The 27,559-nt window shown below is 43.6% G+C and overlaps 1 pseudogene; it reads left to right on the forward strand.

Moving 5' to 3' along the window:
* The first annotated feature begins 16,512 nt into the window (after positions 1-16,512).
* On the forward strand, positions 16,513-17,295 carry LOC147604850 (uncharacterized; annotated as a pseudogene).
* The last annotated feature ends 10,264 nt before the right edge of the window (positions 17,296-27,559 follow it).

Below are 27,559 nucleotides of genomic sequence, written 5' to 3' on the forward strand. Positions count from 1 at the left end.
TTGTGATATTTTTATCTCTCCTCTCTCTTGGATCAAACCGAATCAAAAGGGAACTAAACTAGGTCCAAATCTTGTCCAAATTCAACCAAACTAAACTTGGAAAATTCCAGAATTTACTTGGACTTGGTTAGAGCCTCCCTCTTCTATAAATAGATCCTGAGCCCTTTGTAAAAAAATATGAGAACTATACTATGCCAGTATTATGTTGAAATAATGATAATTTTTACTATCCTCTCCAAATTGAAGAAATTGGAGCTTCCCTCTCTCTTCAATCTTCCTTGGTGACTCCATCAACATACTAAACCAATTGATTGGTTGGGGGCCTCTACTGTGTGATCAAAGAATCAAGCAATTTGGAAGGTAAAGAGTGGATTATGATCTTTTTTCCATAATTTCTAAATGTTTCTCTCTTCTGGCACACCCCCACATGCTTGCAAAGTTTGGTCATGATCGGAGTATGTTTGGGTTAGTAATTAGCACTCACCCGGTGTAGATTTTTCAAGTCGGGGGACCCACCCCCACATGCTTGCAAGGTTTAGTCATGATTGGAGCATGGGTTGATAATTAGCGCCCAGTGTGGATTTCTCAAGTCTCTTGGTGCTTAAGAGGCCATGGAAAATCCGGGCCTTCCCCATACCATCGTACCCAAAAATGCTCCGATGGAAACCAAATTTTGCAAGCATGTGGGAAGGGGGGGCCACCCCCACATGCTTGCAAAGTTTGGTCATGATCGAAGCCCCAGTGTGGATTTTTCAAGTCTCTTGTTGCTTAATAGGCCATGGAAATTTCAGGCCTTCCCCATACCATCATACCCAAACATGCTTTGATGGGGACCAAACTTTGCAAGAATGTGGACAAGAAGAGGACCCACCCCCACATGCTTGCAAGGTTTGGTCATGTGATCGGAGAATGTTTGGGTTAGTAATCAACACTAAATGCATATTTTTCAAGTCTCTTGGTGCCCAAACATGCTCCGATGGGTACGAAACTTTGCAAGAATGTGGGGGCGAGCCCATGCCCACATGCTCTAATGGGTACGAAACTTTGCAAGAATGTGGGGGCGAGCCCATGCCCACATGCTCCAATGGGTACAAAACTTTGCAAGAATGTGGGACGGGCCCACGAGCGACGAGCACGGACAGCAGGGGGCCGCTAGAGACGATCTGCACAACAACAGGGTTCCAGGAGGGGGCGACATGTTGCAAATTTTGGTCCCCATCAAAGCATGTTTGGGTACGATGGTATGGGGAAGGCCCGGATTTTCCATGGCCTCTTAAGCACCAAGAGACTGGAAAAATTCACGCAAGGTGCTAATTACGAATACAAACATGCTCTGATCATGACCAAACTTTGCAAGCATGTGGGGGTTGGTCCCCCCCCACATGCTTGCAAAGTTTGGTCCCCATTAGAGCATGTTTGGGTACGATGGTATGGGGAAGACTTGGATTTTCCATGGCCTCTTAAGCACCAAGAGACTTGCACTGGGCATGAATACCAACCTAAACATGCTCCGATCATGACCAAACTTTGCAAGCATGTGGGGGTGACTCCCCCTCCCCACATGCTTTTAAAGTTTGGTCCCCATCAGAGCATTTTTGGGTACAATGGTATGGGGAAGGCCCGGATTTTCCATGGCCTCTTAAGCACCACAAGAGACATGAAAAATCCACACTGGGCGCGGTACGATGGTATGGGGAAGGCCTGGATATTCCATGTCCTCTTCAGCACCAAGAGACTTGAAAAATCCGCACTGGGCGCGAACTACCAACCCAAACATGCTCCGCTGTGATGACCAAACTTTGCAAGCATGTGGGGTGGCGCCCCCCCACATGCTTGCAAAGTTTGGTCCCCATCGGAGAATTTTTGGGTACGATGGTCTGGGGAAGGCCCGGATTTTCCATGGCCTCTTAAGCACCAAGAGACTTGAATAATCCACACTAGGCACTAATTACCAACCCAAACATGCTCCGATCATGACTAAACCTTGCAAGAGATTCCCTCCACATGCTTGCAAAGGTTGGTCCCCATTGGGTACGATGGTATAGGGAAGACGTGGATTTTCCACGGTCTCTTAAGCACTAAGAGACTTGAAAAATCGGCACTGGGCGCTAATTACCAACCCAAACATGCTCCGATCATGACCAAACATTTCAAGCATGTGGGGGTGGACCCGTCCCACATTCTTGCAAAGTTTGGTATGCATTGGAGCATGTTTGGGTACGATGGTATAGGGAAGACCCGGATTTTCCATCGCCTCTTAAGCTCTAAGAGACTTGAAAAATCCACACTGGGCACTAATTACAAACCCAAACATACTCCGATCATGACCAAACTTTGCAAGCTTGTGGGGATTGGTCCCCCCCCACATGCTTGCAAAGTTTGGTCCCCATCGAAGCATTTTTGGGTACGATGGTATGGGGAAGGCCCGGATTTTCCATGGCCTCTTAAGCACCGAGAGACTTGAAAAATTCACACTCGGTACTAATTACTAACCCAAACATGCTCCGATCATGACTAAACCTTGCAAGCATGTAGGGGTGGGTCCCCCCACATTCTTGCAAAGTTTGGTCCCCACATCGGAGTATTTTTGGGTACGATGGTATGGGGAACGCCTGGATTTTCCATGGCCTTTTAAGCACCAAGAGACTAGAAAAATCCACACTGGGTGCTAATTACCAACCCAAACATGCTCCGATGGTGGGGACAAAACTTTGCAAGAATGTGGGGGTGAGCCCCCCTCACATGCCTGCAAAGATTGGTCCTTATCGGAGCATGTTTAGGTATGATGGTATGGGAAAGTCCCGGATTTTCCATGGCCTCTTAAGCACCAAGAGACTTGAAAAATCCGCATTGTGTTGCTAATTATTAACCCAAACATGCTTCAATCATGTCCAAACTTTGCAAGCATGTGGGGGTGGGCCCCTCTCACATTATTGCAAAATTTGGTCCCCATGAGAGCATGTTTGGGTATGATGGTATAAGAGAGTCCCAGATTTTCCATGGCCTCTTAAGCACCAAGAGACTTGAAACATACGCATTGGGTGCTAATTACTAACCCAGACGTGCTCCGATCATGACCAAACCTTGCAAACATGTGCAAATGGGCCCCCCCATTCTTGCAAAGTTTGGTCCCCATCGAAGAATGTTTAGGGGGTACGATGGTATGGGGAAGGCCCGGATTTTCCATGGCCTCTTAAGCACCAAGAGAGTTGAAAAATCTACAGTGGGTGCTAATTACTAACCCAAACATGCTCCGATCATGACCAAACTTTGCAGGCATGTGGGTGTGGGACCCATAAGGGTTTGGTCCCCATGGGAGCATGTTTGGGTACGATGGTATGGGGAAGACCCGGATTTTCCATGGCCTCTTAAGCAACAAGAGACTTAAGAAATCCACACTGGGCGGTAATTACAAACCCAAACATGCTCCGATGGGTACCAAACTTTGCAAGCATGTGAAGGTGGGTCCTCCCCATATGATTGCAAAGTTTGGGCCCCATCCGAGCATGTTTGGGTAGTACGATGGTATGGGGAAGACCTAGATTTTCCATGGCCTCTTAAGCACCAAGAGACTTGAAAAGTCCCTAAAATGGGCGCTAATTACTAACACAAACATGCTCTGATCATGACCAAAATTTGCAAGCATGTGGGGGTGGGTACCCCCCCCACATGCTTTTGCAAAGTTTGGTCCCCATCAGAGCATTTTTGGGTACGATGGTGGGGAAGGCCCGGATTTTCCATGGCCTCTTAAGCACTAAGAGACTTGAAAATTTTACACGGGGCGCTAATTACCAACCCAAACATGCTCCGATTCATGACCAAACATGCTTCGATCATGATCAAGCATATGGGCATGGGCCCGCCCCACATTCTTACAAAGTTTGGTACCCATTCGAGCATGTTTAGGTACGATGGTATGGGAAGACCCGGATTTTCCATGGCCACTTGAGCACCAAGAGACTTGAAAAATCCGCACTGGATGCTAATTACAAACCCAAACATGCTCCATTCATGACCAAACTTTGCTAGCATGTGGGGGTGGGTCCGTTCCACATGCTTGCAAAGGCTAGTTCCCATCGAAGCATGTTTGGGTACAATGGTATGGGGAAGGCCTAGATTTTTCATGGCCTCTTAAGCACCAAGAGATTTGAAAAGTCCGCACTGGGCACTAATTACTAACCCAAACATGCTCCGATCATGACTAATCTTTGTAAGCATGTGGGGGTGCCCCCCCCCCCCACATGGTTGCAAAGTTTGGTCCCCATCGCAGCATGTTTGGGTACGATAGTATGGGGAAGACCCGGATTTTCCATGGCCTCTTAAGCACCAAGAGACTTGAGAAATTCACACTGGACTTTAATTACCAACCCAAACATGCTCTGATCATGATAAAACTTTGCAAGCATGTGGGGGTGGTGCCCCCCCCCCCACATGGTTGCAAAGTTTGGTTCCCATCCGGAGCATGTCTAGGTACGATGGTATGGGGAAGACCCGGATTTTCCATGGCCTCTTAAGCACCAAGAGACTTGAATAATCCACACTGGGCACTAATTACCAACCCAAACATGCTCTGATCATGACTAAACCTTGCAAGCATGTGGGGGTGGATTCCCCCCACATGCTTGCAAAGTTTGCTCCCCATTGGAGCATTTTTGGGTACGATGGTATAGGGAAGACGTGGACTTTCCATGGCCTCTTAAGCACTAAGAGACTTGAAAAATCCACATTGGGCGCTAATTACCAACCCAAACATGCTCCGATCATGACCAAACATTGCAAGCATGTGGGCGTGGGTCCGGCCCACATTCTTGCAAAGTTTGGTATGCATCGGAGCATGTTTGGGTACGATGGTATGGGGAAGACCCGGATTTTCCATGGCCACTTGAGCACCAAGAGACTTGAAAAATCCGCACTGGATGCTAATTACAAACCTAAACATGCTCCATTCATGACCAAACTTGTGGGGGTGGATCCGTTCCACATGCTTGCAAAGGCTAGTTCTCATCGAAGCATGTTTGGGTACAATGGTATGGGGAAGGCCTGGATTTTTCATGGCCTCTTAAGCACCAAGAGATTTGAAAAGTCCACACTGGGCACTAATTACTAACCCAAACATGCTTCAATCATGACCAATCTTTGCAAGCATGTGGGGGTGCCCCCCCCCCCCCACATGGTTGCAAAGTTTGGTCCCCATCGCAGCATGTTTGGGTACGATAGTATGGGGAAGACCCGGATTTTTCATGACCTCTTAAGCACCAAGAGACTTGAGAAATTCGCATTGGACTTTAATTACCAACCCAAACATGCTCTGATCATGATAAAACTTTGCAAGCATGTGGGGGTGGTTCCCCCCCCCACATGGTTGCAAAGTTTGGTTCCCATCGGAGCATGTTTGGGTACGATGGTATGGGGAAGACCCGGATTTGTCCATGGCCTCTTAAGCACTAAGAGACTTGAATAATCCACACTGGGCACTAATTACCAACCCAAACATGCTGTGATCATGACTAAACCTTGCAAACATGTGGGGGTGGATTCCCCCCACATGCTTGCAAACATGTGGGGGTGGATTCCCATCACATGCTTGCAAAGTTTGGTCCCCATTGGAGCATTTTCGGGTACGATGGTATAGGGAAGACGCGGACTTTCCATGGCCTCTTAAGCACTAAGAGACTTGAAAAATCCGCACTGGGCGCTAATTACCAACCCAAACATGCTCTGATCATGACCAAACATTACAAGCATGTGGGCATGGGCTCGTCCCACATTCTTGCAAAGTTTGGTACGCATCAGAGCATATTTGGGTACAATGGTATAGGGAAGACCCAGATTTTCCATCGCCTCTTAAGCTCCAAGAGACTTGAAAAATCCACACTCGGCACTTACAAACCCAAACATGCTCGGATCATGACCAAACTTTGCAAGCATGTGGGGGTTGGTCCCCCCCCCACATGCTTGCAAAGTTTGGTCTCCATCGAAGCATGTTTGGGTAGTACGATGATATGGGGAAGCCTCGAAATTTGAAAGGCCTCTTAAGCACCAAGAAACTTGAAGAATTCACACTAAGTGCTAAAATTACCAACCCAAACATGCTCCGATCATTGTTGAAATATACAAGTGAATAGGGTGTGTGCGGGAACAAGCCCTTAGCAAGAGGCTGTAAAAGAGAATCTGTAAATGTGAAGGTGAGAAGTTTCTACTGGGAGAGAATAAAGGGTAGCATGAGGAGATTTAGGAGATGTGGAGATATTGTGGGAGAGGTGGAGATAATCAAGCAAAAGAGGTGGAGTGAATCAAGGAGAAATTAGTGGAATTAGATGCTTGGATGAAAACTCTATAAATTGAGGCATTGGCCTAATGAGAATTTGGTAGTTTTTGATTATCCATACCTACATTAAGCTATCAATTAATTGGTCCTCACTAATCATGTCTTAATTATCATCTAATCTCTTTGTTAATGGTATGGGGAAGGCCCGGATTTTCCAAGGCCTCTTAAGCACCAAGAGACTTGAGAAATTGGTACTGGGCGCTAATTACTAACCCAAACATGCCCCGATGTGGGGACGAAACTTTGCAAGCATGTGGGGGTGGGAACCCCCCCACATGCTTGCAAAGTTTGGTCCCCATCGGAGCATGTTTGGGTACGATGGTATAGGGAAGTCACGGATTTTCCATGGCCTCTAAAGCAACACCAAGACACTTGAAAAATACGCATTGGGTGCTAATTACTAACCCAAACATGCTCCGATCATGACCAAAACTTGCAAGCATGTGGGAGTAGGTCCCCCCCACATTCTTGCAAAGTTTGGTCCCCATCGGAGCATGTTTGGAAACAATGGTATGGGGAAGGTTCGGATTTTCCATGGCCTCTTAAGCACTAAGAGACTTGAAAAATCAGCAATGGGTGCTAATTACTAACCCAAACATACTCCGATCAAGACCAAACTTTGCAAGCATGTGGGGGTAGGCCCCCCTTACATTCCTGCTGCTTCAAAGTTTGGTCTCCATCGGAGCATGTTTGGGTACGATGGTATTGGGAAGACCTAGATTTTCCATGGCCTCTTAAGCAACAAGAGACTTGAAAAATCCACACAAACCCAAACATGCTCTGATGGGGACCAAACTTTGCAAGCATGTGAAGGTTGGTCCCCCCCACATGATTGTAATGTTTGGTCCCCATCGGAGCATGTTTGGGTGCGATGGCATGGGGAAGACCCAGATTTTCCATGCCCTCAAGCACCAAGAGACTTGAAAAAATCCGCACTGGGCGCTAATTACTAACCCAAACATACTCCGATCATGTTCAAAATTTGCAAGCATGTGGGGGTGGATTCCCCCCACATGCTTGCAAAGTTTGGTACCCATCAGAGCATTTTTGGGTACGATGGTATGGGGAAGGCCTTGATTTTCCATGGCCTCTTAAGCACGAAGAGACTTGATTAATCCGCAATGGGCGATAATTACCAACCAGTTTCATCCCCATTAGAGTATTTTTGGGTACGATGGTATGGGGAAGACCCGGATTTTCCATGGCCTTTTAAGCACCAAGAGACTAGAAAAATCTGCACTGGGCACTAATTACCAACCGAAACATGCTTTGATCATGACCAAATATTGTATGCATGTGGGCATGGGCCTGCTCCACATTCTTGCAAAGTTTGGTACCCATCGGAGCATGTTGGATACGATGGTATGGGGAAGACCCGGATTTCTATGGCCTCTTAAGCACACCGAGACTTGAAAAATCCGCACTGGGCACTAATTAAAAACCCAAACATGCTCTATTCATGACCAAACTTTTCAAGCATGTGGGGGTGGGTCCCTATCACATGCTTGCAAAGTTTGGTCCCCATCGAATCATGTTTGGGTAACGATGGTATGGGGAAGGCCCGGATTTTCCATGGCCTCTTAAGTACCAAGAGACTTGAGAAATCTGTACTGGGCGCTAAATACTAACCCAAACATGCTCTAATGGTGGGGACAAAACTTTGCAAGCATGTGGGGGTGGTGGAACCTCCCCACATGCTTGCAAAGTTTGGTCCCCATCGGAGCATGCTTTGGGTACGATGGTATGGGGAAGTCACGGATTTTCCATGGCCTCTTAAGCACCAAGAGACTTAAAAAATACGCATTGGGTGCTAATTACTAACCCAAACATGCTTGGATCATGACCGAAACTTGCAAGCATGTGGGAGTGGGTCCCCCCCACATTCTTGCAAATTTGGTCCCTCCACATTCTTGCAAAGTTTCGTCCCCATCGGAGCATGTTTGGGTACAATGGTATGGGGAAGGTTCGGATTTTCCATGGCCTCTTAAGCACCAAGAGACTCGAAAAATCAGCATTGGGTGCTAACTAACTCAAACATGCTCTGATCAAGACCAAACTTTGCAAGCATGTGGGGGTGGCTCCCCTTCACATTCCTACAAAGTTTGGTCTCCATCATCGGAGCATGTTTGGGTACGATGGTATGGGGAAGACCCGGATTTTCCATGGTCTCTTAAGCAACAAGAGAGTTGAAAAATCCACGCTGGGCGCTAATTACAAACCTAAACATGCTCCAATCATGACCAAATATTGCAAGCATGTGAAGGTGGGTCCCCCCACATGATTGCAAAGTTTGGTCCCCATCGGAGCATGTTTGTGTACGATGGTATTGGGAAGACCCGGATTTTCCATGGCCTCTTAAGCACCAAGAGACTTGAATAATCCACACTGGGCACTAATTACCAACCCAAACATGCTGTGATCATGACTAAACCTTGCAAACATGTGGGGGTGGATTCCCCCCACATGCTTGCAAAGTTTGGTCCCCATTGGAGCATTTTCGGGTATGATGGTATAGGGAAGACGCGGACTTTCCATGGACTCTTAAGCACTAAGAGACTTGAAAAATCCGTACTGGGCGCTAATTACCAACCCAAACATGCTCCGATCATGACCAAACATTGTAAGCATGTGGGCGTGGGCTCGTCCCACATTCTTGCAAAGTTTGGTACGCATCAGAGCATGTTTGGGTATGATGGTATAGGGAAGACCCGGATTTTCCATCGCCTCTTAAGCTCCAAGAGACTTGAAAAATCCACACTGGGCACTTACAAACCCAAACATGCTCGGATCATGACCAAACTTTGCAAGCATGTGGGGGTTGGTCCCCCCACATGCTTGCAAAGTTTGGTCCCCATCGAAGCATGTTTGGGTACGATGATATGGGGAAGCCTCGGAATTTCCATGGCCTCTTAAGCACCAAGAGACTTGAAGAATTCACACTAAGTGCTAATTACCAACCCAAACATGCTCCGATCATTGTTGAAAATATACAAGTGAATAGGGTGTGTGCGGGAACAAGCCCTTAGCAAGAGGCTATAAAAGAGAATCTGTAAATGTGAGAGAACCTGTGAAAAGGTGAGAAGTTTCTACTGGGAGAGAATAAAGGGTAGCATGAGGAGATTTAGGAGATGTGGAGATATTGTGGGAGAGGTGGAGATAATCAAGCAAAAGAGGTGGAGTGAATCAAGGAGAAATTAGTGGGATTAGATGCTTGGATGAAAACTCTATAAATTGAGACATTGGCCTAATGAGAATTTGGTAGTTTTTGATTATCCATACCTACATTAAGCTATCAATTATCAAGACCAAACTTTACAAGCATGTGGGGGTGGCCCCCCTTCACATTCCTAAAAAGTTTGGTCTCCATCATCGGAGCAAGTTTGGGTACGATGGTATGGGGAAGACCCGGATTTTCCATGGTCTCTTAAGCAACAAGAGAGTTGAAAAATCCACGCTGGGCGCTAATTACAAACCCAAACATGCTCCAATCATGACCAAATATTGCAAGCATGTGAAGGTGGTCCCCCCACATGATTGCAAAGTTTGGTCCCCATCGGAGCATGTTTGTGTACGATGGTATTGGGAAGACCCGGATTTTCCATGGCCTCTTAAGCACCAAGAGACTTGATGAAAAATCCGCACTCGATGCTAATTACCAACCCAAACATGCTCCGATCATGACCAAATTTTGCAAACATGTTGGGGTAGGTCCCCCCCACATGCTTGCAAAGTTTGGTACCCATTGGAGCATTTTTGGGTACGATGGTATGGGGAAGGCCCGAATTTTCCACGGCCTCTTAAGCACCAAAGACGATAAATCTGCAATGGGCGATCATTACAAACCCAACATGATCCGATCATGACCAAACATTGTAAGCATGTGGGCGTGGGCCCACCCCACATTCTTGCAAAGTTTGGTACCCATTCGAGCATGTTTGGGTACGATGGTACGGAGAAGACCCGGATTTTCCATGGCCACTTAAGCACCAAGAGACTTGAAAAATCCGCACTGGTGGATGCTAATTACAAACCCAAACATGCTCCATTCATGACCAAACTTTGCAAGCATGTGAGGGTAGCTCCGCCCCACATGCTGGCAAAGTTTAGTCCCCCATTGAACCATGTTTGGGTACGATGGTATGGGGAAGGCCTGGAATTTCCATGGCCTTTTAAGCACCAAGAGACCTTAAAAATCCGCACTCGACGCTAATTACTAACCCAAACATGCTCCGATCATGACCAAACTTTGCAAGCATGTGGGGGTGGGCCCCCCCACATGCTTGTAAAGTTTGGTCCCCATTGGAGCATGTTTGGGTATGATAGTATATGGGGAAGACCCATATTTTCCATGGCCTCTTCAGCACCAAGAGACTTGAGAAATCTGCACTGGACACTAATAATAACGAACCCAAACATGGTTTAATCATGACAAAACTTTGCAAGCCTGTGGGGGTGGTGCCCCCTCCCCACGTGGTTGCAAAGTTTGGTCCCCATCGGAGCATGTTTGGGTACGATGGTATGGGGAAGGCCTGGATATTCCATGTCCTCTTCAACACCAAGAGACTTGAAAAATCCGCATTGGTGGGTGCGAATTACCCCAAACATGCTCTGCTCTCATGACCAAACTTTGCAACCATGTGGGGGTGCCCCCCCTCCCCCACATGCTTGCAAAGTTTGGTCCCCATCCGAGAATTTTTGGGTACGATGGTATGGGGAAGTCCCGGATTTTCCATGGCCTCTTAAGCACCAAGAGACTTGAAAAATCCACACTGGGTGCTAATTACTAACCCAAACATACTTCAATCATGACCAAACTTTGCAAGAACGTGGGGTGGGCCCCTCTCACATTCTTGCAAGGTTTGGTCCCCACCATGTTTGGGGTACGATGGTATGGGGAAGTCCCAGATTTTCCATGGCCTCTTAAGCACAAAGAAACCTTAAAAATACGCATTGGGTGCTAATTACTAACCCAAACATCCTCCGATCATGACCAAACCTTGCAAGCAAGTGGGAATGGGTCCCCCCCACATTCTTGCAAAGTTTGGTTCCCATTGGAGCATGTTTGGGTACGATGGTATAGGGAAGGCACGGATTTTCCATGGCCTCTTAAGCACCAAGAGACTTGAAAAATCTACAGTGGGCGTTAATTACTAACCCAAACATGGTCCGATCATGAGACCAAACTTTGGAAGCATGTGGGTGTGGGCCACTCTCACACTTTTACAAAGTTTGGTCCCCATGGGAGCATGTTTGGGTATGATGGTATGGGGAAGACCCGGATTTTCCATGGCCTCTTAAGCAACAAGAGACTTGAAAAATCCACACTGGGCGCTATTTACAAACCAAAACATGCTCCGACCCAACTTTGCAAGCATGTGAAGGTGGGTCCCCCCCCCCACATGATTGCAAAGTTTAGTCCCCATTCGAGCATGTTTGGGTACGATGGTATGGGGAAGACCCGGATTTTCCATGGCCTCTTAAGCACCAAGAGACTTGAAAAATCTGCACTGGTGGGTGCATATTACTAACCCAAACATACTTCGATCATGACCAAAATTTGCAAGCAATTGGGGGTGGGTTCTCCCCCACATGCTTGCAAAGTTTGGTATGGGAGAATTTTTGGGTATGATGGTATGGGGAAGGCCCGGATTTTCCATGGCCTCTTAAGCACCAAGAGACTTGAAAAATTCAGCTTGGGCGCGCGCTAATCACCAACCCAAACATGCTCCGATCATGACCAAACTTTGCAAGCATGTGGGAATGGGTCCCTCCCACATGCTTGTAAAGTTTGGTCCCCATCGCAGCATGTTTGGGTATACGATGGTATGGGAAAGACCTTGATTTTCCATGGCCTCTTAAGCACCAAGAGATTTGAAAAATCTGCACTGGGCACAAATTAGCAACACAAACGTGCCCCGATCATGACCAAACATTGCAAGCATGTGGGCGTGGACCCGCCCCACATTCTTGCCCCACATTCTTGCAAAGTTTGGTACCTATTCGAGCATGTTTGGGTATGATGGTACGGGGAAGACCCAGATTTTCCATGGCCACTTAAGCACCAAGAGACTCGAAAAATCTGCACTGGGCACTAATTACCAACCCAAACATGCTCCGCTCTCATGACCAAACTTTGCAAGCATGTGGGGGTTTGACCCACCCCCACATGCTTGCAAAGTTTGGTCCCCATCGGAGCATTTTAGGGTACGATGGTATGGGGAAGACCCGGAGTTTCCATGGCCTCTTAAGCACCAAGAGACTTGAGAAATCCACACTGGGTGCTAATTACCAACCCAAACATGCTCCGAACATGAGTAAACCTTGCAAGCATGTGAAGTTTGGTCTCCCCCACATTCTTGTAAAGTTTGGTCCCCATCGGAGCATTTTTAGGTACGATGGTATGGGGAAGGCCCGGATTTTCCATGCCCTCTTAAGCACCAAGAGACTTGAAGAATCCGGAGTGGGCACACTAATTACCAACCCAAACATACTCCGATTATGAGCAAACATTGAAATCATGTGGGCGTGGGCCCGCCCTACATTGTTGGAAAGTTTGGTACCCATCATTGGAGCATGTTTGGGTACGATGGTATGGGGAAGACCTGGAGTTTCCATGGCCTCTTAAGCATGAAGAGTCTTGAAAAATCCACACTGGACGCTAATTACCAACCCAAAGATGCTCTGATCATGACCAAACTTTGCAAGCATGTGGGAGTGGGCCCGCCCTACATTCTTGGAAAGTTTGGTCCCCACATCGGAGCATGTTTGTATACGATGGTATGGGGAAGACCTGGAGTTTCCATGGTCTCTTAAGCACCAAGAGTTTTGAAAAATCCACACAGGGCACTAATTATCGACCCAAAGATGCTTTGATCATGACCAAACTTTGCAAGCATGTGGGAGTGGGCCCACCCCCACATTCTTGCAAAGTTTGATCCCCATCGGGCGGAGCATGTTTGGGTATGATGGTATGGGGAAGGCCCGGATTTTCCATGGCATCAAGAGACTTGAAAATCCACACTAGGTGCTAATTACTAACCCAAACATGCTCTGATCATGACCAAACTTTGAAAGCATGTGGGGGTGGGCCCCCCCCACATGCTTGCAAAGTTTGATCCCCATCGGAGAATCTTTGGGTACAATGGTATAGGGAAGACCCGTATTTTCCATGGTCTCTTAAGCACCAAGAGACTTGAAAAATCCACACTCGACGCTAATTACTAACCTAAACATGCTAGAAGCATGTGGGGGTGGCCCCCCTCACGTGCTTGCAAAGTTTGGTCTCTGCATCGAAGTATGTTTGGGCACGATGATATGGAGAAGACCTGCATTTTCCATGGCCTCTTAAGCACCAAGAGACTTGAAAAATCTGCACTGGTAATTACTAACCCAAACATGCTCCGATCATTACAAAACTTTGCAAGCATGTGGGGTTGGTCCCCCCCACATGCTTGCAAAGTTCTCCAATAGAGCATGTTTGGGTACGATGGTATGGGGAAGACCCGAATTTTCCATGACCTCTTAAGCACCAAGAGACTTGAAAAATCCACACTGGGCGTGAATTACCAACCCAAACATGCTCCGATCATGACCAAACTTTGTAACCACATGTGAGGGTGTCCCCCCCCACATGCTTGCAAAGTTTGGTCCCCATTCAGAGCATGTTTGGGTACGATGGTATGGGGAAGACCTAGATTTTATATGGCCTCTTACACACTAAGAGACTTGAAGAATTTGCACTGGGTGCTTATTACCAACCCAAACATGCTCCGATCATGACCAAACTTTGCAAGCATGTGGGGGTGCCCCCCCCACATGCTTGCAAATTTTGGTTCCCATCGGAGCATTTTTGGGTACGATGGTATGGGTAATGCATCTTTGTTGCTCGTTAATAATCTTTATAGTTCTCAAGTGAGAGCATTAAATGCTCTTTCTTAATGCTGCTCAAGATACGGGGGTAGATTATAGTTAATAACTACCACTAGCAATGTAGACCATTTACTAATGGATTCACGCCATCTAATGCTACACCCATCTTTAAATTGCGTGGTTCTTTTGCAAAATCTGGCCATCGCAAATCAATACGCTCAAATGCAGGACTATTTGATGGAATTTGCATCCATCTTTGCTCCTGTGTTCCGCTCAAGCTTAGCTAATTCGGGACTTTGGAACATATGTTTTATACATGGAGCCAGGGAAAAATGTCTCAATACCTTTCTAGGAACCTTACCTTTCTCCTCTTTATAATGAGGCGTTTGACATTTTGGACACGTCACACCGTCCTCGTACTGACCTCAAAAAAATATGTTAGATTGTTACATACTTCAAAAGTGCTGAAATGGATAGATTACTCTATCCAAAACGGTTTTGAAGATTAAGAATAAGTAAGCTTGCACTAAGTCGTGTCAGTTGGCTTCCTGCGTAGATACGCTTTAGAGCTTCTTCTCGAAGATACTTCTCGTTGTTATTAGGAATATCGCTTGCACTATTATTTTGATACCAATCCTCAATAAAATCAGACATGCCATCGTCGTTATCAAAGATATCATCACGCCCATCAAAGTCCTGAGAATATTGTTTCTTTAGTCTTGCATACGCATTAGGATCACTCCTGCGCGTAGGATCCTCATGCACTCTATTGAAATGTGAGATATGTCATGTGAATGTTGATTTGGGATATTATCGATGTTATAATCCAGAATCTACATATTTGAAGGCAAAGAAGATTGTATCAATAGCATGCTGCTATATAAAAGAAAAGAGAGATGTGCATGGAATTCAATAATTATCACAGATACAAAATAGTTAGAGACAATAAAAGACGGTTATCAAATTAAATTAGAGACAGTAGAGAATGTGGTGCAAATTAAAGTGTAGAATTAGGGTACAAGAGGTCAAAATAACATTAGGAATTGTATACAATGAAGCTCTCAACCCTCATCTGTTAAGGGTGCTCGTGGAGGTCTACGCCATCCATAATTGATCAGCAACAATTCATCACCACCACGTAATGATCTAATAGCATTGACAACTATGTATCTTTCTACATCCCTACTCATATGTCCTGGTTCATGACTATTCTCACACTCCACAAACGTGCAATTGGTTCTTGAACTCATCCCTCGACTACTATTGATTAAACTTGCTATGTTTCCTTGAGAGTAAGGTCTTCCGTCAACATAGAGTCTTTGTCCTTCTGCATGTGTAATCCCTCTATCAGAAAGAGAGGCTGCATTGAGACATAACCCATAAGTACTCATGCTCTGAATGTAGTGAGTAAGTTGATGCCATGGACCCCATCTATATATAGGTCCACAAAAAGACATAAGGGTGACCTCTGAGGGGGCACATGTAAATCCTGTGCAATAAAGAGGCCTCGTCTTGCTCCACTGATGGTAGATAGAGCAATCATGTAGTGATTGCCCCCCCCCCCCCCAGAAGCTAAAAACCACTCCATCTAAAGGAAGTGATCCTCTCTGCCATCCTCTGTTATCGTCTTCAATCATACGTCTGTAGTACTAGAGAATGTAAACGAGTAGGCAACGGATGATCTCCACCCGTCTCAGCCTCCAAAGCAGGAGGTAGAGGATGTCGAGAAACCTCGAGCTGCAAAAAAACTGACAAATAACCTGTCCATGCCGTGTGCGAGGGACATGTGCACCACACTGATAGTGAAGTCATCCTCATCATCAAGTGAATATACCTACATATATAATATGGTTGCATTATATATGAGCCTTTGATTTATAAAATAACCAATAATAAAACTAAGGGAGAACAGTCACATACCATAGGTCGATGTCACTCCTCAGGTGGTGGTGCTCGCTCAAAAGTACCATGAGTCATCTCATGTGAAAAGCACTCCCGTCTCGTGGCCTCCGCCGATATGTGCCACGACAACGAGCGCACTAGCATATAATAGACTCATCGTAGTAGAAATCATCGAGTAAATGGGTTCATGTGCAGTATTGGAACTCTGTGCACCCCAACCACCACCAGTAGGAGGTGGCGGTGTACCCTGTGATTGGTCTGAATCTGATTTTCAAGTACCATAAAAACATGAGTCATTTATCAAATGATCGAAGTTAAAAAATCAATAAAAGAAACAAAACATTGAAATCTAACAAGTTCTATGGTATATTCTAATGCTTATTGTAATATGAAAAATAAACAGACGCTACTGTATGGTGGAGACAAACAAGAGGAGGCCTGATATGTGCATGGAGACATGGCAATACTTTCGCAAGGAGAGACGCCTACGCATCACTTTTCCTCAGCAAAAGGTGTGTGCCTTTGCTAACGTATATTAGAATTAATATGAACTTTGCTAGATTGAATCTAACTATTCTCTAATCTATGTTATTTTGTTTAATCAAATTTACATAGACGACAGCACAAAAGAGACTGCAAGCTGGTCACACATCTAGACTAGACCGGATGGGACGAGATGGATTTGTGGCCACATTTGTGAGTATAGACCGTTCAAATTTTAACTTTCAAAGGTAATATTATTGAATGAAGAAATCAATAAGTCTTTGGTTCTGTCTTGATGCAGACCAAAGACTATGGTCGTGCACCTACGGTGCAGGAGATGGAGTACGCCACATACTACAGCTATCGCGCTTTGTAGGGGCGACACTTGCTGACAGGCCAGTGGTATCACTATTTTGTTTTGTAGATTATTTTCATGTTAACTGTAATATGTTCTTATTTGATTTCACTAACTAATGCAGGAGCAATATGGCGAGGATGACATGACAGAGGTGGCTCGACAGGAGGCCGAGGGGCAACACCGAGAGGCTGAGAGGAGCGGCAGCATGATCGCGGGTGGGGGCACAGGTGGTGGCGCTGGTGATGGTGGTGTTGCGGGTGGGGGCATGGGTGGTGGCAGTGGTGATGGTGATGGTGATCACGAGTCCGATACTAGCGACTCGTATAGTGATGGCTCATGTAGTGATTATACTTAGGGATCTGTTTTGTATATGTGAGGATTGATCACCACACACTCTAGACACATGTACATATATTTGTTGATGATATATATTGACGTATGTTCGTTGCATCACTGAATTTGTCTATTGTCAAACAATTAATTATTTTGTCGGTAAGTTAATTAGCCTAAGTATCTGCGAGAACGTTATTTATTTATCTTTACGTTTAAAAAAAACAAACCCTAAACAAGGAAAGAGGCGAGGCCATGTTGTAACACATCAAAAGAAGCAAAAGATTGGCAAGAATCAAAAGAAGCAAAAGATTGGCAAGCATCAACAATTTAGAGACAAATCAGAATCTTTATCGCAGTGGGAGGCCATGGAAAATCCCGCTCTCCCTATGCCATCACTAGAGTTTACCAAGGTCCATGCCTCCTTGGGGGACTTGGCATCCTGTATATGCCCAATCATGGTGTTCTGTATACTGATAGAGAGCCAATATATAACTTTTCTGGCTCCTTGGTTCCAATCCTTGAACTCTTTCACATCTGTAGCAGTCAGATTGATCTCCGGTATCTCTGGTGCCTCTTCATGCTCACCTTTTATGTAGTCCTAGTAACCTTTTCCCATCAAGAAATTTGTCAACATGAACCTCCAAGCATGGAAGTTGTTCTTATCAAGATTCTCAGCAACAATCTGGTTTATGCCATCATTTGACATCTTGCCAGACACACAAATTTACCAGAAACAGCACTATGCTTTGTCCTACATAAACTGCTGTATTTTCTGCATCGGTACTCAAATGTCACAACCAGTGACCTCAATGTGCATACATACACCCAATGGCAACTGTTGACCTCCTTGTAGCACACACAATGTCTGCACAACCAATCTGTCTTCTTGCAGTTCTTAAAACACAGTTCTGCATAGAATCGATGACTTACTTGCAGTGCTTGAAATTGCCTACTTTTTAAAAAACGGAGGTCCTAATGCGCTCGAAAAGCGTTTTTTTTGGCCCGAAAAATTCTATCCAATAGGAGTTCGATAAGACAATATAGTTGCCTTATAACTTTACTCCTGCGAAGAAAGCTCCTCAATCAAAGATCGTTTGCCGGTGCCTCCCGTAGAGCTCGTGACAAGGGTGTAGTCGCCAACACAAATAGGAAAGAGTAGATGAAGCTCTTACCCTTGTACCTCTTCCTGTGCTTCTCTTGCTTGCAGCTCATTGCTTGCAGCTCAGCCCTTAGCATGAACCAGGCTCTGATACCATTAAAAGATGTAGGGGAGAAGAGAGCTTGAGCTCTTGCAAGCACACACACACTCACAAAACCCTAAAAGAGAACACACAAGGTGAGAGGCTGAAAATCTTCTTCTTCTTCACACAACACTCAACACACCATGTACAAAGATAAGAGTACACACAATATGAAAGGTACTCAACCAAATACATACTAGGGTTGTCTATAGTGTGAACCCAACTAAATGAGCTGGCGCTATAACTATACCAGTCTCTAGAATGGCTGTCACACAGCCTGTCATCCCACTGGCCGCATATCACCCATGATCTCACCAACCATGCTAGTGGTGCAAGCGTGGGGCCTATCCCCCACACGAGTCATCAGTGTCCACTGCCTCACTAGATGAGCACGATATCTAAACATGGTCAGCATCAGAGCATGCCTCAATTAGATATTAGCGCCCAGTGCGGAGTTTTCAAGTCTCTTAGTGCTTGAAAGGCCAGGAAAAATCCCGCTCTTCCCCATGCCGTCATACCCAAACATGCTCCCATGGTGACTATACTTTGCGAGCATGTGGGGGGCACCAACCCCCATATGCTTGTAAAGTTTGGTCACCATCCGAGCATGTTTGGATTAGACATTAGCGCCCAATGCATATTTTTCAAGTCTGTTAATGCTTGAGAGGCCATGGAAAATCCCGCTCTTCTCCATGCCATCGTAACCAAACATACTCCAATGGTGACCAAACTTTGCGAGCATGTGGGGGAGACCCACCCCCACATGCTCGCAAAGGTGGTCACCACCCACTAGAGCATGTTTGGATTAGAAATTAGCACCTACTAGCGTGGATTTTTCAAGTCTCTTAGTGCTTGAGAGGCCATCAAAAATTTTGCTCTTCTCCATATCACTGTACTTTAACATGCTCTAATGGTGACCAAACTTCATGTGCATGTGGGGGTGACCCATCCCCACATGTTTGCAAAGTTTATTCACCATCGTAGCATGTTTGGATTAGCAATTAACGCCCAATGTAGATTTTTCAAGTCTCTAGTGCTTGAGGGGCCATGGAAAATCGCACTCTTCCCCCCATGCCATTATACCTAAACATGCTTCGATGGTGACCAAACATTGCGAACATGTGGGGGTGGGTCAGACCCACATGTTCGCAAAGTGAGACCCACATGTTCGCAAAGTTTGTTCACCATCAGAGCATGTTTGGGTATAATGGCATGGAGAAGAGAGGGATTTTTCATGGCCTCTCAAGCACTGAGAGACTTAAAAAATCTGCACTAGGCGTTAATTGCTAATCCAAACATGTTCGGATGGTGACCAAACTCTGAGAGAATGTGGAAGGGACCCAAGCATGTGGGGGAGAGTCCCCCCCACATGCTCGCAAAGTTTGGTCACCATCAGAGCATGTTTGGGTACGATGCCATGGAGAAGAGCGGGATTTTCCATGGCCTATCAAAGCACTAAGAGACTTGAAAAATCTGCATGTGCTAATTGGTAATCCAAACATGCTCGAGTGGTGACTAAACGTTTCGAGGAGCATGTTTGGGTACGATGGCATGGAGACTTGAAAATCCACACTGGGTGCTAATTTCTAATCTAAACATGCTCCGATGGTGACCAAACTTTCAAGCATGTGGGGGTCCCCCCCACACCACAAGGTTTGGTCACCATCTGAGCATGTTTGGTAACGGTGGCATGGGAAAGAGTGGGATTTTCCATGGTTTCTCAAGTAGTAAGACACTTGAAAAATCCACACTAAGTGCTAATTGCTAATCCCAACATGCCTCGATGTTGACCAAACTTTGAGCATGTGGGGGCGGGTCCCCCCCAACATGCTTGCAAAGTTTGGTTACCATTAGAGAATGTTTGGGTACAATGGCATGGGGATTTTCAATAAATAAAATGATAGCCAAGGATTTAAAAAAAATAAAAAACCATGAACATCAACTAGAATTCAATGATCCTCAATAATGAAAGCTCATAATGATATAAACATCAACTAAGTACATCAGAATGTGAGCTAACCCAGCTACTTTGGGTTTAGCCACTAACTCAATAGATCAGGGCGCCATAATGAAAATGAGCTACCCTAGCTAGTCTGAGGTTAGTCACTACCAATAAATCTAAGTATAGTGTAAGTGAGCTAACCCAGCTAGTCTGAGTTTAGTCACCTATCAAGATGGAGATCTAGTCACAACAGCACCCTCTCTAGCTCTCAAATGCTCTAGAATGCTCTCATGGTCATCCACTTGAAGACGAAAATGTAGGCGAGATCTTCGTTTTTGGCTCTGTACTCAATCAAGTAGCAATCACTAGATGAGAGAGCTAAAATGCCTCTAAATCCCATTTCCACTGTGTTGAAACTCAAGAATCCCTCGATGAAGTCAAATCTGGTAGAATTTCCTTGCCTTAATCATGCTATGGGTGTCAAAAGAAAACCCATGATCATCCACTATATCCTGGTCAAGGATGCACTTTGGCCTAGTGCAACTCATTAAATAGTAGTCTACTCCCTTGCTATTGCCCTCACCGTCGGCAATAACGGCAAATACATCACCCTCCTATAGTAAATCTATCAGGTCATCATAGTTGGACATGAACACAAGACTTGCTGCTCATCATCAGATAACACTGCAATGTAATAGATTCTACAGTGTCTTTTAGGTTCTTGAAGGCACGCTCTATTTTGTACATGCGTCTGCACTACCAAAGATGGATGCAAAAGCACGGGACATGGATCCCACTTCAAGTCTCAGAAGAAGAAATTGTGCCTATTAAGGTAGCTGTGATGATGCAAAATGGATGGATTGAGCCAGTGGCAGCAAGAAAGCATTGGAGCCTAGCAGACCTGTGTCAACACTTTAGCATCATGGGCTTTGACAATGTGGAAGAGTCAAGTTTCAAGTTGATGTGAGAAGAAAGTTATATCTGATTCCACTACATGTCTAGAATTAACCCTTACACTTTTTGGTTATTGTGCCACTTTTTATATTTCTACAGATTGGGAAGCGTAAGGAGGGGACAACCATGGTCTTAGAATCATGGTGGCAAATGGGGGACCTTGAATTTTCAGCAGCAAGGTGCATAGCCCTACCAACACATAGTAGGCATGTTGTGAAGAGCTTGAAGATGAATTGGGTATATGGGAAAATAGCCTCTCTTCTGCACATGAGGGGAAAGAGGTGAAGGCAATGACAAGCTTTCAAGTCAACAAGGAGATGGAGATCAACATGAAGTAAATGTCACAAGAGAGGCAAAATGAAGACATTATAACAATTTTAGATTAGATGACGTGCTTGTAATTTTGTAGCAAGCTCTTTTTTAACCAATCTTTATTTAATTGAAATCTTTTTACAAACTATGATTTTTTTGTCTAGCGGTCTAGTGTGAAAAGGCCAAACTTTAAATTTTAACTATAAATAGCCAAAGGTGCCTTCTTTCTCATTTTTACACGATAGAAACCAAGCACGAGCTCACACTATCTCTTTGCATTTACATGGCTACCCACTTTGACAACTTTTGTGAGTTCCTCTCCACCACCCCATGGGCAAGGGCAAGAGCAAGCTCTTTGTCATGTTCGCTCTCGTGAAGTCGACTTTGAAAAGTCGCTCACCCTTGCGTCCCAACATTATGAGATACAGATTGCATACATGGAGCAATACTTGGCTCCCCACTCCATCTCCTTTCCCCATTGCCCCAATGATCGATGGGTGCTTGTTGAGCTGTTTAAGTACATTCAACAATATGCTCGCCTCTAGCGCCTTGAATGCTTCATCGACATCTGCATCCCCGCAGGAGCTTACTATACCTTCAATAATAAGCAAGAGGTGAAGAGGTTGGGGAAGGGCAATTTAGGAACTAGGTTCCTCTCGTGGCTCGCCACTTTTGCGTTCCTCCATCAGCGAGATGTGGATTCGGATGAGGAGGTAGAGATTCCTGCATTGCAGTTGGCATGATATTTGAAGGATGACAAGGAAGTGAAGGCAGTAGGAACGAGTGCTGGTGTGGAAGAGCACCTTGCATCAGAGCACTTTCCAGAGGGTGCACAATCTGCAAAGAACAGCCCATTGTAGTAGGAGATGCGGGGCCATCTTCCCCACATGAGGAGAGCAAGGTGCTGCCAGAGCTTGAGATCAATCTCTTGAGCACCATTGTGGTGGAAGGTGAAGAATACTTATTTCTTCATGACCTTGAAAAGGCAGTTGGCTTGAGAATGGATGAATTCTTGGGCATTATATGCACGCAATGTGAGGTGGACCTTGATTTACCCCTTGGAGAATCTATCGCAGAGACAGTTGCTTTGGTCAACGAAACTATGGTTGAAACCGCGGAGCAAGCCCTAGTTCCAAAGGAGGAATTCACAACCTTACAAGACAAGCTAGAGAGGCTGAAAAAGATACCCTTGTTGTGCTAGAGTGATGGAGGAGACCAAAGCACCTAAAAAGGATGAGGCTAAGTCCTCGATTGACCTCTCCACCCCCACCAGTACTTTGGCAAAAGAAGACATTGAGCAAGAGGTAATAATTGACCTTTTACAACTTACAAACATTTGTAATGATGTATAGGAAAATATTTTAATTTTTCCTTTGATTGCAAAGGGTGGCTGAAATTGATGCATTTGCTGGGAGAGGCAGTGGAAGTAGAGACCAAGTGGCATTAGTGATATTGAGAGATGGGACTTAATGGTTAAGGACACACCATTGTGGGTGTGATCAAATCTTTGTGAGAGAGAGTATTACCCATTTGTGTGAAGAGTGAAAGGTGGAGCATGTCAAAGGAACTTCTCAAAGCATTGGAAAGAGAAGAGGAACTTCTCAAAGCATTGGAAAGAGAAGAGGAACTTCATCAAATTTAGCATCAAATTCAAAATGGGATGATGGAACATTAAACATTCAAGGTATCATATAGTGTTTTTTTCTAAGTGAAAATAATTAAAAAATCAGTCTTTTGGAGCTCTCCACCATTGCCCTTGTGTGGGGATCTTTTCCATAGTTTTTCTTAGAGCTTTTGTAGCCCAACTCAAGGCAACGAAGAGGGAGCAACTCAGCCTTTGCCCAAATAGCCTAGAAGTAGTCACCTAGGTTTCAGAAAGTGACAAAGGGTTCAAACCTTTGTTGCTGAGTAGAGAAGAAGGTGTCCTTTGGTGGAGGACGTGAATAGCTTGACATAACTGTAGCATACAACGTGGATTTCTCCTAGGTGCCAGTAGTTCATCTATGGTGACCTCGCTTAGTACTAAAGCACCTCACATTGCCAGCTGTGTGCGTGTTATCAAGTTTCATATTCAGTTTGGTCAGTAGCTTCTTCTACAGCAATTAGGTGTTAAGTGGGTTCCTAATAAGCACTTAATCAAGTGGTATTTGGCTACAAATTAAGGTAGTTCCTCTGGCACAGACAAGGGCGGCTTCCTCCAATAGCAAATCAATGCAAGTCCTCCACGAGTGAAGGAGAATCAATCCTCCTCAATCTTCTCACCTTCCTTCCTCATTTCTAGAAGGGAAAGTTCAGCCATTCAAAAATTGATTATTTGGTGATTAATATTTTATAAAAATTAAGGTGCACTTGTGTGTTCATACTAGGTTCTTTGTGAGCATCTTTCACACACTTCCTCTCAAAGCCTAATTACATCATCCTTGGCACTGCATATCTTTGCGATCATCATGTTGTATCATGCTCTCACATTATGAAAGCATAGTTTTTTTTTCTGAGTGAAAACCCCATCATGCCTAGGTATCTCAATACTCCAACCAAGGCACAATTAAAAGTATCAAAAAACTCTCATAAAATAAAAAATAAAATAACTTTGCCACACTACTACTACTTTGCCCAATCCCTTAACCTCTCACAAGTTATGTGTGTACACATGCATCTATTTGGGGAAGGACAATTTTGATTTTGTAGTGTGTGATTGTATTCAAATTGAGTCTATCTCACCTCTCTGTGTGAGAGAACATACTCTTGTAAAAATAATCTTGTTTACTGATAAAGGATTCCTCTTATCACTCAATGTGCGTTGTGCTAGTTATCACTAAGTGTTGTGCTAGTTATCACTAAGTGTGAGTTGTGATAGTGTGCATCATGTCCAATTTATCCAGTCATCATTACGGGCATTTCTTAGACAAGTTTGAAAAGTTTAATGGTTCCAAGTACCATACTTGTACTATTAAAATGTAAATTGCAGACGAAATAGGTAATATTTCTTGAAAATGAGAAAAATTTGGCATCTTTCAAAGATTCCATAAAAAAAGTTTAGTACAACACTGCCAAAAAACAATAATATTTTGGGCACTTTACACGTTTCTTACAAAAATTGACATGGAAAAAAAGACTTAATTTTGCTTACTTTTTGAGATTATAATTGAAAATCTAACAATAAGTTTTCAAAAAACATGCCAAAATAGAGACAATGTTTATTATTTCCATCTTCAATCCATTTAAAAAATGATACAACTGTAAAAAGAAGCTATTTTCTAAACATATAGCTTATGGCATAGTTATGGTTTCTCTTTATAATCATTGCTACACCATCACTAGTTGATGTGCTTTTCCCTGAGAAGGTAGACGAGACATCCTCTTCTTCACTGAGTCCACTATCCACAAAAAAGTTTTCTTCTATGTGTACACTTGAAGCTTAGACTCCTTGGGTCATTTGCCATGTTAGCATGATTGAGGATGTGCTACAGAGTGTAACTATAAAAAACTATTTAAATGATTATATTACAAAAGCGTTATCTTGATACAGTTATTATCTTAATTATAAAACCCTATTTTGGCTCTTGATGAGAGTAGTATTAAAATCCATTTTGAAGCTCTTGAGTATCACAATTTCTTAATTGATAATATATACTTTTTTAAAAAGAGTTCGTTACGTATAGAAGATGAATTTTAAAATATTATGATTAAGCTATGTAAAAGTTGTCTAACTTTGTAAAATAATTACACACTATTTTTAAAGAAGATGTGTCCTTGATGTGAAAACGGGGGTCAAAATGGTAATTTTAGTTATTAAATGAGTTTAGAAAGCATGAAAAAGCTCGCTTTAAGAAACAAAAGTTTATACTTTCCAAAATACTTTTTTGTAAAATATCAGGCAAGGACAAGTTTGAATCCTACTGGTTACTACACATGGTAAGGATGTTTTAGCTACAACATTTACGGCCAACTTATTGTTGTGTAAGAACTTCTCAGCAGGAGTTGATGTTTTTCATGAACTTGATACAAAACATCAACTTTTATGAAAATTTGATATTTTACATCAAGTTGATATAAAACATCAAGTTGATATTTTACATCAAGTTGATATAAAACATCAACTTTATATGCAAAACATCAACTTTATATGCAAAAGATCAACTTTTTTACAATACTTGATGTTTTGTATCAGTGTTATGCAAAACATCAACTTCCCACAAAACTTGATGTTTTGTATCAACTTTGATGCAAAACATCAAGTTTTGTGGAAAATTTGATGTTTTGCATCAACACGATGTAAAACATCAACTTTTTCATAAAACTTGATGTTTTGCATCAACAACATCGAGTTGTGTGAAAAAGTTGATGTTTTGCATCAACTCGATGATGCAAAACATCAACTTTTTCACACAAATCGATGTTGTGCATCAAAGTTGATGCAAAACATCAAATCTACCACAAAACTTGATGTTTTGTATCAAGTTTCAGATGCTTCAAAGAAGAAAGTTGGAGGATCAGAGGTTGATTTTCACAAATGGTATGTTTTAATGATTCCATCCACGTCAGCATGCTTAGAGAACTATTCCAAAATTTTTGAGTACCAACACGACTATGTTTCTTTGATGCAAGGTGCAAACGCCACAAAATGATTTGCTGATGCAGCAAATTGCTTTGTGACGTCTACACATCGCATGGAAACATAGGCATGTTGGTACTCAAAATTTGTGCAATAGGCTGGCATGGACTGAATCACTAAAATAGACTGTTTGTGAAAATCGATCTCCGATCCTTCAACTTTCTTCTCTGGAGCATTTGAAACTCGATGTTTTGCATCAAGTTTTGTGGTAGAGTTGATGTTTTGCATCAACTTTGATGTAAAACATCAACTTTTAGGGGGCTATTTTTCTTAACTTTGAAATATTTTTATATTTTTTATGAGAATTATTTTTTTTTCACCAATAAATTTGTAAAAGTTCATTCCAAATAGTATATAGTAGCCAATAAAATCTCAAATTTTTTAAAAAAATCATCTAAATCATAGAATTAAAGAAAAAATATGCCTAGGATAAGGTGATATAGGTAGATCATAGGTTTAGGACTAAGGACCTGAAAAACACATATGGTCACAACCTTTGACTACAAATTTGAGAGGAGGTCATTAAAAAAAATGCTTGTCTATGTAACCATGTAACCTTTGTATCATAAATAATATCGTTGCATAGTAGATGCCAAAAATTCATGATAACAGAAGAGCTAGATGAGATAATCCATGATGACTTGTAATCCATTGGTTTTAATCCAGATGTGCAAGGCTCTATTGATTTGGAAAACCACGACTTGACTGATTCACCAATCCTGATTTTTGTTCTATAATTCAATTTTAAAGTTTAAGAACTATAAGCAAATACACATGGTGGGACCATCTATGTCAAGGCGAGGGGTGCATGTGAGCCTGGACTTTGCCATGCCTATGTGCAGTTGTATGCTCTCCAACACAGGGGACCTTGAATCTACCATCATCTCGTGAAAGCTCCAAGCTCTTCTCTACCACCATTCTAGAAGCCCTAAGCTCCTCTCTTTTCTCTTTGTATACAAAGACAATGTCACGAGCAAAGATTGCATCTCTCAGCATCCTTCGCATGTCCTCCAAATATAATTATAACCAAAGTTCATTCTACACTACCCTTAGACATACCATCTCTAACTAGAGCTCATTTCTACACTACTCTTAGATATACCATCACCTACATTCATGATAATGGTTATCTGGATCGAATGTCAACATATGCATACAAAGAATTTTTGCCACCACCACATATGTACATGATATATGCTACAATTTCTTCCTGCCACTAACA

This window comes from Cibotium barometz, chromosome 61 (genome assembly GCF_041138505.1).
Source record: "Cibotium barometz isolate CiBa-2024 chromosome 61, ASM4113850v1, whole genome shotgun sequence".
Lineage (NCBI taxonomy): Eukaryota > Viridiplantae > Streptophyta > Polypodiopsida > Cyatheales > Cibotiaceae > Cibotium > Cibotium barometz.